The sequence below is a fragment of the Eschrichtius robustus genome, chromosome 1 (genome assembly GCF_028021215.1).
Source record: "Eschrichtius robustus isolate mEscRob2 chromosome 1, mEscRob2.pri, whole genome shotgun sequence".
Taxonomy (NCBI): Eukaryota; Metazoa; Chordata; class Mammalia; order Artiodactyla; family Eschrichtiidae; genus Eschrichtius; species Eschrichtius robustus.
The window spans coordinates 81,944,016-81,959,807 of NC_090824.1; the positions used below are offsets into that span (position 1 = coordinate 81,944,016).

Consider the following 15,792-nt stretch of genomic DNA (forward strand, 5'->3'; position numbering starts at 1 on the left):
TGCCAGGACTTGTTCAAGGCATTTGAATACATCAGTGAATCAAGAAGAAAACAATTCCAGCTTTCTAGGAGCTTGCCTTCTAAGGGAGTGGGGGAGGATGATAGTGGTGAATAGAGATAATAAAGAAATAAAGTAAATAAATTGTAGCTTAGATGGCGATAAATGCTATGGAAAAGAACAGCCAGATGAGAGGCATTGGGATTGTAGTGGAAGGGTTGGTTACAGTTTTAAATAGTGTGGTCAGGGTAGGACTCCTTAAGACTGTGACATTTGAGCAAAGAAATAAGAAAAGAGAAAGAGATAAGGGAATGCAGGGGAAGGGAAGCTCCAGTCCAAAGGCTCTGAGTACAGAATGGGTGTTGTGTGGTCTGGGTAACTGCAGCTGTTAAGCAGTTAGCCAGAAAAGGAGATTTGAGAAGAAATGTAGAGTCAGCTGTTCTTAACCTGGGGTCTAAGGACCTCTTAAGAGTCCAGGGACAGAATTCAGGGGTGTATTAATTTGGGTGGGAAAAAATTTCACTTTTATTTTTAACAATAACATCTAACTGAAATTTAACATTTTTCAGCAGACCGAAAACCTAGAATAGCTTAGTAGAACCAATGACCTTGTCAGCAATAGAAGTCATAGATATTATCATATCACATGATAGGTGTTGCAGATATCTTAAAATATGGTTGTGTTCATCACCACATCACATCAAAATTATGTTAGTAATTAGACCTGCCACTAGATCCTCTTATTTAATGTATTAATAAAGGGAGTACGCGTGTTACTATATCACAATTAAAATTAAAACTGAGTTGGTTTCCTCTGTAGTGTATTGTATTTCATTTTATACATCTAAAAATACTATTTGGAGAAGGGATGCATAGACACTGCCAACTGCCAAAGGGGTCCATGGCACAAAACAGTTGAAGGAACCCCTGACAGGCAGTGTTGCAGGCCGATGTGGAATCTTGTTTGATGTTGGCCTTTGTGCTGAGAGTGAAATGGCAGGAACTGTGAGAGAATTTTGAGCAGAGGCTTGACATGATTTTCTTTTTGTCTGAAAAAGCCCACTCTGGCTGCTGTGTTGAATTAGGGACTGGGGCACGGGGAAGGGGAGTCTGGGGCCAGGCAGACCCACATCACAGTTATTAGATCATTATGGTGATCCAGGCAAGAAATTGGGCTTGCTCAGGGGATGGTGGCATGGACTATGGGTATAGCAAAGGAGGCAGTAAAAAATAATCAGATTCTGGATTTGTTTTGGAGGCAGAACCATCGGGATTTCCTGATAGGTTGGATGTGCGGGAGAACAGTCAGGGATGACGGCAGAGTTTTTGACTTGAGCCATGGAAGGATGGGATGGCCATCAACTGGAGGAGAGGACTGTGGCTGGGAGGGGGAAGATCGGGCATTATTTCTGATATGTGAAACTTGAGGTGTCGATCTGACATATACAAGAAAGTGTTTGCAGGCATTTGGATGCTATAGGAGTGTGGAGTTGGGGAGGAGGGCTTCTGAGCTGCAGACATGTATAGGGGAGTCATTTGTGCATAGAAAAGTTGATATTTAAAACTCAGACTGGTGAGATGCTGAGTGCAGATAGAAAAGGGGAACCAGGAGTGAGTGACCCTGGGGAGCTCCAGCAGGAGGAGATTGAGGTGAAGAGGAGGAATCAGCAAAGTAAACTGAGAAAGAGTGTCCAGCGAGGCAGCAGGAAAAGCAAGAGATGGTGGAGTTCTGGATGCTAAAGAGAAAAAGTGTATCAAGGAGTGGGGGTGTGGGGGGAGGGAGTGTGTCAAACGGTAGAGCAGGAAAAGTAAGGACTGAGAAATGACCACTGAATTTAGAAGCATAGAGGACACTGGTGGAAGGGGTTGGGGCAAAAGTCTAATTCGGAGTGGCTTTAAGAGAATGGCAGTTGGACACAGTATGGAGACCACATTTTTGAGAAGTTTTGCAAAAGGAACTAAAGTGGGAGTAGTAGCTGGTGGGGCATGGGGGATCAAAAGAAAGATTTCATTTTGTTCTGATTAAGATGGGAGACATAATAGCTCTTTTGTATGCCCGAGAGAAGGTTCCAATAGAAAGGGGAAATTTGAGGTAGGAAGAAGGCAGACTTCCTGGAATGATCTCTTTAAGAGAATGATTAGGATAGAGATCTTATGTACTAGCGGAGGGGTTGGCTTTGATAATACATGAAAAGTCATCTGTAGTAACGGATCCAAGAGCATGAAAAGTCATCTGTAGTAACAGATCCAAGAGCATGAAAAGTCATCTCTAGTAACAGACCCAAGGGCAGAGAATATGGGTATCAATGCTGGTAGGTGGGAGGATGCAGACGTTCTTCTGGCTGCTTCAGTTTTTCAGTGAAGTAGGAAGCAAAGTTATCAGTTAAGAGTGAAAATGAAATAAATAGCAATAACAGCTAAAAATATGTATCATACACCTATGTGCCAGGCACTGCTCTAAGTACTGTACAAATGTTAACTCATCTTTACAACAGCCTTGTGAGGTAGGAATCATCATTACCCTTACTTAAGGATGAGAAAACAGGCACAGAAGGTGTGAAATAACTCAAGCTAGATCCCACTACTTGTACGTGGCAGAGCTAGGATGCAGACCAGACCTCCTGGGTCCGGAGTCTGCTGTCTCAGTTACGAGAGGATACCTCCAGCCAAATTGACCTCCTCAAAGGTAGTACGCATTTTATTTTCTTAACCAGTGGCCCTCAGTGTCCTATAAGATGGAATACTATCATGTCTCCCTCTAAGGATTAGAGTACATAAGGCAAACCGCTTAGCACAATGCCCAATTCACAGAAGACAGTCCGTAAATGTTCATACTAGCTGGTTCTAGCAGCAGTCCATTTTTGTTGATGACGATGTTAACACTTCATGATTCTATTGATTGCTTTTTAAACATTGGGTTTCATGATTTCAAAATGGTTTCCAAATAGAGGAACAAAAACGGTATCTTACACTTTATTAATATTTCTTTGATTACCAGCGAGGTTGAATGTTTGTTCCTATGGTAATAGGACATGGAAACAGTGACTCTGACTTTGTATTTCTGTGACATCTGTTACCATAGTAACTAAGGCAGTGAGCTATAAAGGGAGTGCGTGAATCCACGAGCCTGACTTCCAGCTTGCTGGCTGAGAGAGCCAAAGGGACAGAGCAGCCGGAGGCTGTATAATCCGAGGGCTGGATGCATCTGGGTACTTACTCAGCTGTGGCTTCTCTATTAGGAGCAGCTGTGAACGGGGCTCCAGGAGTCACCCTCACGAAATGAGGCACATGATGACAGTTGGAAGAGGAAGAGTAAATATTACTAAAGATGAATGGATATGGTAATGGCCAAGCAGAAAAAACCTGTGGACGTGTGGGGATGAGTTGGTGCTGACTAGCTGGTACCATGAGGGATGAATTTCAGGAAACCACTAATTGGGGTATAGATCCTCTGCAGAGGACTGGGCCTGAGTCACATCTGTTCTGTGGGATGTGAGTCCTGTGAGGAAGTCCATGTCCTCAGGCTGCATCAGCTGCAGACCCTCCAGAATGCTGGCTCCTTCTGGTAGTGAGAGTGGAAAGCTTGGGTGGGTGTTACCATGATTTTTTTTTTTTGTCCTCGTCAATGAATATTGATGGAACTGGGCTAGTATTCAGAGGAGATCCTATAGCCGGGCTCCCTGGGTTCAGATCCTCCTTATTAACCATGTGAACATGAGCAAGGAATTCATCTCTCTGGGTCTCAGTTTATCTCTAATATGGGGGCAATAATAACAGTACATCCCACATAAAATACATAAAACTTTTATAGGAATTAAATGAGGTCAAAATATATTTCACCTAATGTATGATACACAGTATCCACATCTAAAATTACAATGTTACAATTGACATTTTACAATCAAAACTGGCAGCATTTTTTTCTTTCCTAGTGGTACATAAATACTGATTCATCTTAAAATCAATGATGCCTTATGTTTGAGGAAATACTGTATGTTATTAGGAGAGCATTAAATATGCCTTGGTAATAGAAAATGCTACGTGTAAGTGTTAACATTTACTTGGCTTAATAGTCACAACCAGATCCTAATGACGCTACTAAACCCATATGGATATATTCATTGCAAGCTCCTTATCCCTGTAATGTGAGAGCTCTTAAAAGCAAAACAAAAATCCAAGTAAGCTAGAATATCAACCCATAAAGAGTCACATGATCTTCTGCTTTGGGGGAGCTTCAGGATGTATTGTGTGACTTTCAAGGTTACCTGTTCTTGCTGCATACACTCATCCCTTGACCTTCCAGGTCACTCCCTCTACTTTCCTTTAATGGCCACATAGATAACCCATTCCAAATCCTGGCCTCTCTTCCCTCCCAGCGGCAGTCTTTTTCATTTCAATCGGGTGATGCTCGGTGTCTACATCCTAGATCTTATGTTTACTCAAGAGAGCTTTTATCTTGAGAAGATAAATTATAACATCCAGTTTCTGTCCATCATCTTTCACTCCAGCTTTTCCCCTCAGTTCCCTCAAAACACAGATTCCTTCTCTTCCTTGGGGACTTGACGCCAAACATCTTCCTTGATGTCTGTCAGCCTTTCCTGTCTTCCCTTCCTTCTTAGGGCATTGAAATTCTTTCTTCAGTCACATTCTTGGTAATGTCCTTGATGTCTTGACCTTCTGTAGCAGCCGTCTGACAAAACCCCAGCCCTGGAGGGATTGAAACATTTGCATCTCCCTCCCTTGATCTGGACTGCAGAAGCTGTTGGAGAAAAAGGTGCAGCTCTGTGCTTCTGCCCCTGTGACTCATGGTCCTGGTGTGAGTGGGCCCCCCACCCTGTCCACGGCTCTTCATACGTGTTCCTAGACTGACACTCCTGTGTTCATAGCAGCTGCTTTTCCCAGTATGTTCTGCCCCCTTCAGAACTTCCATTTCTTGCCCTCTTCCTTCACTCTGAACATCTGACCTCATTTAAAAGTCATGAAGAGGCTTTGGAGTATGGTAGAAAATACTTGTTAGAATTAGTCAGGAAATATGAGCTCTGCTGAATAGCCATGTGTTTTTCTTTTCCTCTTGTAGTTATAAAATGTGTTTTCACCTGTGTGTGGATCTGAGCTTCTAAAGCAAATGAGTCATTTTATTTGGATATTAGTTTCTTCCTATGTACTTTGAGGGAGGGGCTCTGGTCTAAGTGCCTTCTGAAATTTTGTCTTTAAGATTCTGTAATTTTACTCACAGATACAGAGGACAAACTAGTGGTTACCAGTGAAGGGAGAGGGGCAATGTAGGGATGGGGGAGGTACAAACTCTTGTGTGTGAGATAGGCTCAAGGATGTATTGTACAACACGGGGAATGTAGCCAATACTTTGTACTAATGGTAAATGGAAAGTAACCTTTTAAATTGTATAAAAATTTTTAAAATGCCATGATTTTATGATTTAAGTTTTGTATGGTTTTCTGAACCAGCTTTAATTTGCAGGAAGAGACTATTTCTGATAATGTCATTTCCTCAGTAAACAAGAAAATTCTCATTTGTCATAGAAACCTGGAAGGCATGTTATCTTTTGTGATAGCAAATTTATCCTTTTCCTATTTTATTTTTGAACTAGTGAAAATGACTTCCTGTGGTTTGGTCTATCATTTTATCAGTAGGAAGGAAGAGAAACTTAAGGAGTATCTCATCTCTGTAATAGAGTTAATCAAGGCTTTGCCTTGAACCTCTGACTAGGGCTTCTGGGGATGAAGGATGTATGTTTCCTGACCGGGTTTCACTCTGAAGAGTCGGTTGGGTGTATCAGCCAGTAGCACCTGAAGCTTTGCTACCAGACTAAACTGCCCATTTCTAAATATTTGCAAATAATGTAAATGACAAGGGGTTAATATCCAAAATATGCAAACAGCCTCATACAGCTCAATATCAAATAAAACTAACAACCCAATCAAGAAATGGGCAGAAAACCTAAATAGACATTTCTCCAAAGAAGACATACAGATGGCCAACAGGCACATGAAAAGATGCTGAATATTGCTAATTATTAGAGAAATGCAAATCAAAACTACAATGAAGTATCATCTCACACTGGTCAGAATGGCCATCATCAAAAAAATCTACAAACAATAAATGCTGGAGAGGGTGTGGAGAAAATGGAACCCTCCTACACTGTTGGTGCGGATGTAAATCGGTGCAGCCACTACAGAGAACAGTATGAAGGTTCCTTAAAAAACTAAAAATAGAGCTACCACATGATCCAGCAATCCCGATCCTGGGCATATATCCAGAGAAAACCATAATTCAAAAAGAGTCATGTACCAAAATGTTCATCGCAGCTCTATTTACAATAGCCAGGACATGGAAGCAACCTAAATGTCCATCGACAGATGAATGGATAAAGAAGATGTGGCACATATATACAATGGAATATTACTCAGCCATAAAACGGAACGAAACTGACTTATTTATAGTGAGGTGGATGGACCTAGAGTCTGTCATACAGAGTGAAGTAAGTCAGAGACAAACAAATACCGTATGCTAACACATATATATGGAATCTAAAAAAAAAGAAGATGGTCAGAAGAACCTAGGGGCAAGACGGGAATAAAGATGCAGACCTACTAGAGAATGGACTTGAGGATACGGGGAGGGGGAAGGGTAAGCTGGGAAAAAGAGAGTGGCATGGACATATATACACTACCAGACGTAAAATAGATAGATAGTGGGAAGCAGCCACGTAGCACAGGGAGATTAGCTCGGTGCTTTGTGACCACCTAGAGGGGTGGGATAGGGAGAGTGGGAGGGAGGGAGATGCAAGAGGGAAGAGATATGGGGACATATGTATATGTATAACTGATTCACTTTGTTATAAAAGCAGAAACTGACACACCATTGTAAAGCAATTTTACTCTAATAAAGATGTTAAAAAAAAAAAAACAAAACTGAAAATAGAGCTACCACATGATCCAGCAATCCCGATCCTGGGCATATATCCAGAGAAGATGAAAACTCTAATTCAAAAAGATACATGTACCCCAATGTTCATAGCAGCACTATTTACAATACAGTAGCCAAGACATGGAAACAACCCAAGTGTCCATAAACAGATAATTGGTTTAAGAAGATGTGTATATACATAATGGAATATTTACTCAGCCATAAAAAAGGAATGAAATGATGCCATTTGCAGCAACATGGATGGACCTAGAGAAGTGAAATAAGTCAGACAGGGAAAGACTAATGTTATATCACTTATATGTGGAATCTAAAAATAATACAAATGAATGTACATACAAAACAGAAACAGACTCACAGACATAGAAAACAAACTTATGGTTGCCAAAGGGGGAAAGGGGGAAGGGATAAATTAAGAGTATGGGAATAAAGATACAAACTACTATACATAAAATAGATAAGCAACAAGGATTTACTGCATAGCACAGGGAACTATATTCAATATCTTGTAATAGCCTCTAATGGAAAATAATCTGAAGATATATGTGTGTGTATATATATAATCTGAAAAAATATATGTGTGTGTGTATGTATATACAACTGAATCACTTTGCTGTACACCTGAAACTGACACAGTATTGTAAATCAACTATACTTCAATTAAAAAACTGCACATTTCTGTGAATTGAGCTGATATCCTTTGCATGCTGCCCAGATGGTGCACTTCTAGAATGATAATCTGGCAGGTTACTTTGGGGTTTACCAGTAAAATGGGATTGACCGGAAGATCTTGCCATTTTTATTCCCATCTGCAGTCTCTTCTATATCATCTTGCCCTTTGAACATTATTTCTGGATGCTAAAATTTCAGGGGAACTACAGGAGGGCAAGGAAGAACCCAAGTCCTGTGCGTTGGCTCTTGGTGCATCAGCTTGGATGGAGGAGAACTTGGAGTTAGCAGCAGATGGAGAGCATGCTTTTTACAGTCTAGATATAGGCATCACCTTCTGCCCTCACCAGACATCATTGTTTGAGGAACATGCTAACAGTAGCCGTGGTTCTCAGCCTTGGCTGTCTGTCAGAATCACCTGGAAAGCTGTTAAAAATTCCAGTGCCTAACATGCATCTTATACCAATTAAATCTACCTCTGGGCTGGGATCTATGCTTCAGTAGTTTTTAAGCCTCCGCAGGTGATTGTAACATGTAGACGAGGCTGAGAACCCTCGAATAGAGGCTTTACCGGGAGGGGTTAAGTTGGTTGGCTGATGCAGAAGTTTGGCTTTCACAAGCAAGCTGGTTGTATCTCTGGTTTATCTTGGCTGATTTTTGACTGTAGTAACACTGTAGCAAGATCAGAGGTAGTCATCTGGGTGTGACTGCTTTTTCAGAAGTGTGTGTTTGAGGGGCAACTGTGTTTTGCTTGTGAATCAGTGTGTGCTTGTCTTCATAATGCTCTAACCAATGGTATTCCTCACTCTCTACAAGAAGGGAAGGTAGGTAATGTGTGCATTAGTGTTGTGTGTGTTGTGTCCACTTCATTCGGGGTCACTGTTCATTGTGTTCACTTTGAAAAGCAGGTAATTGACTTTCTTGTAACTTTCAGTGAAAAATCATTTGAAAAGATCAGATTACTTGGGAAGAAAACAAAACTCAAACTTCCATTGTAAAACTAAAACAGCAAAATTCAGGAGATTTTAAAGACGGCAAGCCAGACTGAAATGTCTAGAACCAGTGTTTCTGGCTAGCTAAAAGATTCTAGTGTGACTCTCTTTCTACCTGTGTGTACACGTAGTCTCCAATTTTAGAAATTCCTGGCCTGTTGTGTACAGTTCCCCATAAGAGTGCCGAAAGATCCTGACTAGGGTTGCCAGATAAAATATAGGGTGTCCAGTTAAATGTGACCTTCAGATAAACAATAACTATTTAGTATAAGTACCAAATATTGCATGAGACACACTGACACTAAAAAATGATCTGTTTATCTGAAGTTCACTTTTAACTGAGCATCTTGCATTTTTATTTTCTAAATCTGGCAACCCTGTGGAGGTATGGGCTAGACTCGAGGGCTGTCGCGCTGTCCAGTTTTTCTGGGCTGGGTCTCACTGTGACCTTGCTTCTTACTATATTCCTGCAGAGAAGCTGCCACTCAGTTTTCCATCCCAAACTCTTATTTTGTTGTTTTTCCTATATGTTTAATAGGTTTTCTCATCTTTGGTGTTAGCATTGAGAGAGACTTGAAAATAGATATAGACATGAAAAATCAGTTCTTAAATTCTGACTGGTAGAAGCAATGCAAATCAAGACCTTATACTTACAGGCACTTAAGCCCAGTGGCAGGTGTAGTATGTTGTATTTTGGAGTACTTTTCCACCATGTGGGAGACACAAGTGTCCTGTTGCCCTTAGAAACCTGGGCAGGTGGCCTGCCCTCTTGGGTACTTGTCTGGCCTGGTTTACTAGAAAATTCCACTTCCAGTCAAGTTAAAGCTGGCTGGCTTTCACCTGCCTCTCCAGAGACTGACCTTCACCTCCCCTTCTCCTGAGGTTCCTTTTGTTGGCCTTAAAGGGCTCTGTCAGTTACAGAGTGGAGAACTTATTGGAGAACAAGCTAAAGAGTGGAGAACTTCTCCCAAAGTTTTCAGTCAAATCAAATCATCTAATGCTTGTATGTGCCCCATGAGGAATGTATTTTTACTAGGACTTTGGATATGCATTCTGTTTGAGGTAGGCAATTTTTCTCACTGACTTTAAACCAAGTTTTATGTAGAAAAAAGTATATATATATATATGAGATTTTTGAACACATCCGTTATCTTTTGTAGAAGAGAATCCTGCATAATTTTGAACGAATAGAAAAATAGGGAAGTAGAATGAGCACTTGTATATTAATCATCTATACTTAAACATTTTGCCATATTTTCTTCAGACTTGTGAAGCCAAGGTTGAGACCCCTTTTGTAACCCCCCTTAATCCAATTTCTCTGCCCGTCTCCCCAGCCACTCTCCCAAGGTTTTTGTGGGGCTGACCACCATGCACACCTACAGGAAGGTCACTTGTGAATGGTGTCATCTGTGTATTCCTTGACAGTGTATAGCATGGGTTTTCTAAACCCTGTACAAATGGTATTACCATATAAATATTGACAGTCGTATCATTATAAATAATACTAGTATTGTCTGTTCCTTTCCAGTTTTTACATCTCATTCTCTTCTAACTGCATGGCCCCAGACCTGTAGTACATGCAGGGAAATGTGAGTGGCCATGGGTATTCTTAATCTTGCTTCCTGAAGTTTCACTATTCCATATGAAGTTCGCTGGAAAATTCTTGATGTCCTGAATTTGATTTCCTTCTATTCTAAATTAGCTCAGAGTTGTTTTCTTTTTCTTTTCAAAATCAAGGATGCCTGTTGAGCTTTATCATGATACTTTTCTGTGTCATTCTGTGTCACTTTGAGATTTTGAGATATGACGGTTTTTCTCCTTTAGTGTATTAGTGTGTTAGATATCACAGATAAATTTTCAGATGTTATATAATTCTTGCATACTTGGAATAAACCCTGCTTAGTTACCTGGTTTATTTTCACAAGTTGGTTAATTAGATTTGCTAATTTTAGTTTTACTTTTTAGTCTATCCTCTTATTGATTTTAATTTAATTGTATTATAGAAAGTGAACATGGTCTGTATAATAGTATTACTTTGAAATTTTTTGAGAAATTTTCTCTGTGAATCATCAGTTTTTGCGAATGTATCATGTGTCTGAAAAGAGGATGTGTTGTTTTTGTTGGGTTCTGGGATATAGAGAGTCAGGGTTGTTACTTGTTCCAGTCACTATGTTTTTATTTGCTTGATCTACAATTTCTAATAGAGGGGTATTACTTATCTCCTATCATTTAACTTATTTTGTCAGTTTTTGCTTTATGTATTTCAAGGCTAAGATGTTAGTTGCATTCAAGATCATGATCATACCCAACACCTCCGTTAAGAAATAAAACGTTAGAAATACATTTGCAGCCTCCTGTGTGCCTTCTACCTTCCCCTTATGTGAAACTGTTTATTAATCCCATGTACTTCTTTATACTTAGGTATAAAATCCCTAAATAATGTATAATACAATTATGTGTTTTAAAAGTCTAAAAGTGGCATCCAACTGTGTGTATTTTTTGGCAACTTTTTCTCTCAAAATTATATTTGCTAGATTAATCTGTGTTGGTATGTATAGCTCCAGGTCATTCATTTTAATGTCTGCATAGTACTACTTTGAGTGAATATATCACTCAATATTTGTTTATCGGTACTGCTGTGATGGAAATTTATTTCTATTTTTCACTACTATAAATGGTGCTTCCTCAAGTATTCTTTTAAACATTTGTGTTCATGGTAAACACCCCACTTGGGTTAAATTTTGGAGTAGAATTTCTGGTTTTATTTATGTGTAACTTTCAATTTAGTAGATGTTGTCAAAATGAATTTTCAAGTGATTGTAACAGTTAATACTTCCATCAGCAGTGTGGAATTCTCATTCTTGTTCCTCACCAGTAGTTAGTATTAGCAGACTTTTTAATATTTTCAAGTTTGTTAGGTGTGAAATGGCATCCCATTGTAGTTTTAATTTGCATTGTCCTGAGAACAGGTGAGATTGTGTGTCTGTTTATATGTTTATAAAAAGTCATTTGGAGCTCTTCTTCCATGAATGTACTATCCATTTGCCCATTTTTCTATTCGTTGCTTTTCTCATTTCTTCCTAGTACTTGTTTATCCTGGATGCTAATCTTTTGTACTTCCTATGTTTTGCAAATGTCTTCTCCATGTGTGTGGCTTATCACTTTCTAGGGGCATCTTTTGACATACGTAGTTTTGGTAATTTTAGTGAAACTGAATTTAAAACATGATTTTCTTTTTTTAAAAAAAGTCTTGCTTAAGAAATCTTTTTGAATTTCAATGTCATAAAGATACTCTAATGTTCTTCCAAAGTTTTTTCTGTCATGCTTTTCACATTTAGATTTTTAATCCACTGGAATTGATTCTCATGTATGGTTTGAAATATAAATATTTTTCTTAAATTTGGATTTAGAAATAGTCCATCCTTCCCTCACAAATTTCAGTACACCGTCAGTTCTCACATTTAGTTTCCATATGTGCATGCCTCTATTTACAGACTTTCTTTTCTGTACTGTTTTATGGTCTACCTTGTTATCTATTAATCAGGGCCAGAGTTTCTTAATTGCAATTCTTTCTTATTATCCTTTTTTTGTTTCATGCTGCATTTTTAGTTAATTATTTAGTATTATCTTTTATTCACAAATTCTTTCCTTGACTGTGCCAGAGTTTATCCAGCTCTTAAACTTTTCAGTGACTATATTTTACATTTCTGTTATTTCTAAATTTGTAGTTACCTATTGTTACTTCTTTTTATATATTTTTTCTTACTATGCTATAATTGTTTATAATGGTTGTTATTCTTTCATCTTGGTAAGAATTCTAAACATTACTTAAATATTTTAAATGTTTAACATTTAAAATTTATATAATTTTCTCTTCCAATTGTTGATTTTGTTTCCTGTCTTGATATTTAGGGTTTCTTCATATGTGTTGGAAATTTCGTTTGAAGGCTCATGGTATATAGGATGCTTTTCTAAAAGAAAGTTTTCCCTTCCCCTTTACACTTGTCTGTTTTACACGTGGCTCACCTGGTCCTTACAAGACTCCCGGACCAGAAGTTGCTCCAACAATGGTGTTTTGGGGTTCCCAGCCCAAGGTGGTGATAGGGACTTGAAGCTCTAGTCACTGGGGACAGGGATGGACAGGGCTTGGAGTCTGGTCTCAATCCCTGCCTATAGCCTCCTGCTTAAGCCCCCAGGCAGCAGTTGACAGCAACTACTTATAGGTTCCCTTTACCATCCAGGAACCCAACCTCGTCCCTTTTTCTAAGCAGCAAGCCTAGCCTGGCGCTGTTTTCCTGCCCCACAGAAGGCCCTGTTAGCCCTGCTGCTCTGCAGTCACCTAACTCCAGGCCATCCTGCCCGCCTGGGGCTCAGCAGGCCCAGGACTTCAGGCCCAGAGCACCACTTTGCTGCTCTAGTCCATTTCTTGTTTCTCCAAGATGTCATCCTGTTTTAGTACTCACCTGTGACTCTTAACTTTCTTGCTTTTTACTTTAGATGTCATTGCTGTGCAGGTTAAGGAGGGAACTAAAAAATGTGAACCTATAACAACTGAAGTCTATTGGGTCACTTAACTTTTTTGGAAACCTGGTTGGAAAGGCCCCTTACTTGTTCTAATTTTTCTCATATAGCTACCCTATCCATGCTAGTCCATCTTTCATAGCAAAGAAAAAAATGTTCATTTCACAGCTTTGGCCCATCCTCCTCCTCCCTGCCCCCCGCCCCCAAATCTTTAAGGCATTACTGTGCCACTTGGTAGCAAGTTTCAAGTTTCAATAGGAACTGTAATGACTGCCACCTAGTGGCAGGCATTGGGTACTTCCAGTTGCAGCCTAAATTTTATACTGACAGGTTGTGTGCCTCTGTAGATTGGTTTCGTAGCTTTCAAAACTACAAAGATAGATTTAAAATGGATAACCGACAAGGACCTACTGTATAACACAGGGAACTCTGCTCAATGTTATGCGGCAGCCTGGATGGGAGGGGAGTTTGGGGGAGAATGGATACATGTATACTTTGCTGTGCACCCGAAACTGTCCCAACATTGTTAATTGGCTATACTCCAATATAAAATAAAAAGTTAAAAAAAAGAATGTATATATGTGTAACTGAATAAAAAAATAATTTAAAAAAAACCTACAAAGATAGAAAGGGGGAAATAAAGTTTAGTGAGCTTGTATTCCTGGAGTTCAAAATGGCTTAGTATCTCCATTTTAGCAGAACAGAAAATAAGGGGAAGAGAAGAGGACAAAGAGAAAAGGCAAGTTATCCAAGCATTGGCAGCTAGAATTTGATTTAATGACTGGTTTTCCCCATGGTGAGCTGTCCATTAAATGGTGCCGGGTCCTGAATACCTACCTTGGGAACCCAGGTAAATGTCAAAGAAACATAGCCATAAATTCGCTGACCTTTGTACGTATTTTACATCATCACCCAAAGACAAAGAGACTCAAATTGTTGTTCTGAGCTCATTTTATGAGTATTAAAGGATATAAATGTGTTGTGTTTTCCCCCCTCCATTTATCTTCTTCCCCAAGCCCTGTTCTGTCTATATTGGTTGGTGAGACTCCATTCCAGTTATTTAAAGCTTCCAAAATGGTATGAGCCTCTAAATAGTAAACTTGGCTGGAAGCAACATACGTGTTTATCACCTATTGCTGCAATAATGCTGTGTGACAAACCATGCTAAGATCCAGTAGTTTTCAACAATAGGCATTTATTTGCATGGGTATGAAGGTCAAATGTGGTTCAGCTAAGCTAGACTGGGCTCTTTAAGGCTGTGCATAGACTGGACTTGGCTGCCGACTCTGGCGAGGGTTTAGGTCTGCACAGCTCTCTCTCTGGGACCCAGGCTGAGTCAGTAGTAGCTGCCTAGGGTATGTCCTTCTCTTGTGAAATAGCAGGAGTGCAGGAAGCAAGCCAGACTGTGTGCAAGCAAAAAATGTAAATGCTCCTTACATCGTGTCAGTTCACGTTCTGCTCGCCAAAGCCAAAAGCCATAGGAAGTACTTTGTTACATCCCAAGCAGAAAGGGGAGGTGGAAGTGGATGCATATTTGCGAATGGTGCCCTAGTTTTCTACACCTACATATAAAATAACTGAATGAAATTGGATGAAGTCGTTTAAGAAAATAAAGTCTTAATGAGTGAATACCGAAGTTATAAGTGCCAAAGCCTTCTTAGACATTTCAAAGATGTACACCTTGAGAAGCTTTTTAAGGCTAGAAGTGTGTGCCATTTACTTTCTCATACCCAGTGCTTAGTTCAGTGCCGGGCTTATAGAGATACTAAACACAGGGATGAAAGAGCTACCAAGCAAACTGGTGGCCTTGAAGAATTGGGATTTTCTCCCATCTTTTAATATTGGCATTTTTATATTTCTGCCTGAAAACATCCTAAATGTTCTTGAACAAGGAGAGATATTGAAATATGATAATTCCTAAGTTCATGGGATTTCTCCCTTTTAGTGTCACATCTTGTACTTTTCTGATGTGGGAACTAGTCATCTCCCTTCTATACGTATATAGAACAACATAGTACGTAGATCCATTGATTTACATAACTTCTACATGGCCTCATCCTTTTGGAAGAGGCAGGATGGACCTTCTGCCCAAAATTTGATTCAGATGCCAAAATTGACTATCCTCCCTCCCTCTCTCTCTCTCTCCCTCTCTCTCCCTCCCTCCCTCTCTCTCTCTCACACACACTCTCTCTCACTCTCACTCTCTCTCACACACACACACACACACACACACACACACACACACACACACACACACGGGAAGGTTTATCACTAGCATAATGAGACTTCAGAGGAGAGCAGGGCAGGCCTCTCAAGCTGGCTGGAAAATGCCTTGAGAGAGGAAGGGTAGGAGAGTGGCGTGGGGGTTTATGGTGTTCACGGGGCGGAGACGGTTAGGGCTGGGCTGAGGATTCTGCTCTGGGCAGTGGCTTGTGTGTTCGAATTTCTTGCTAGTGTCAAAGACTTTCTAATCAGATTGCCCAGATGTGGGGCACAGGGGAGAAGGTAGAGGTGAAGCTTAAGAAGCTGTCAGCAGTCAAAGATCAGAAAATGAAGTTAGACTCCTTATTAAACGTTTCCCAGCACGTGTGTGATTGTTGAAGGCCCGCTGATAGAAGGTGCTGTACTGACATTGTCTTGTTGTGCGGACCGGCTGGCAGCTGCTGAC

The 15,792-nt window shown here is 40.0% G+C and overlaps 1 protein-coding gene across 5 annotated transcripts in view; it reads left to right on the forward strand.

The window, feature by feature from the left end:
* The window catches only part of FMN1 (formin 1), a 415,982-nt gene that overhangs the window by 126,423 nt on the left and 273,767 nt on the right, over positions 1–15,792 (forward strand). The gene's annotated exons all lie outside the window — the stretch shown is intronic.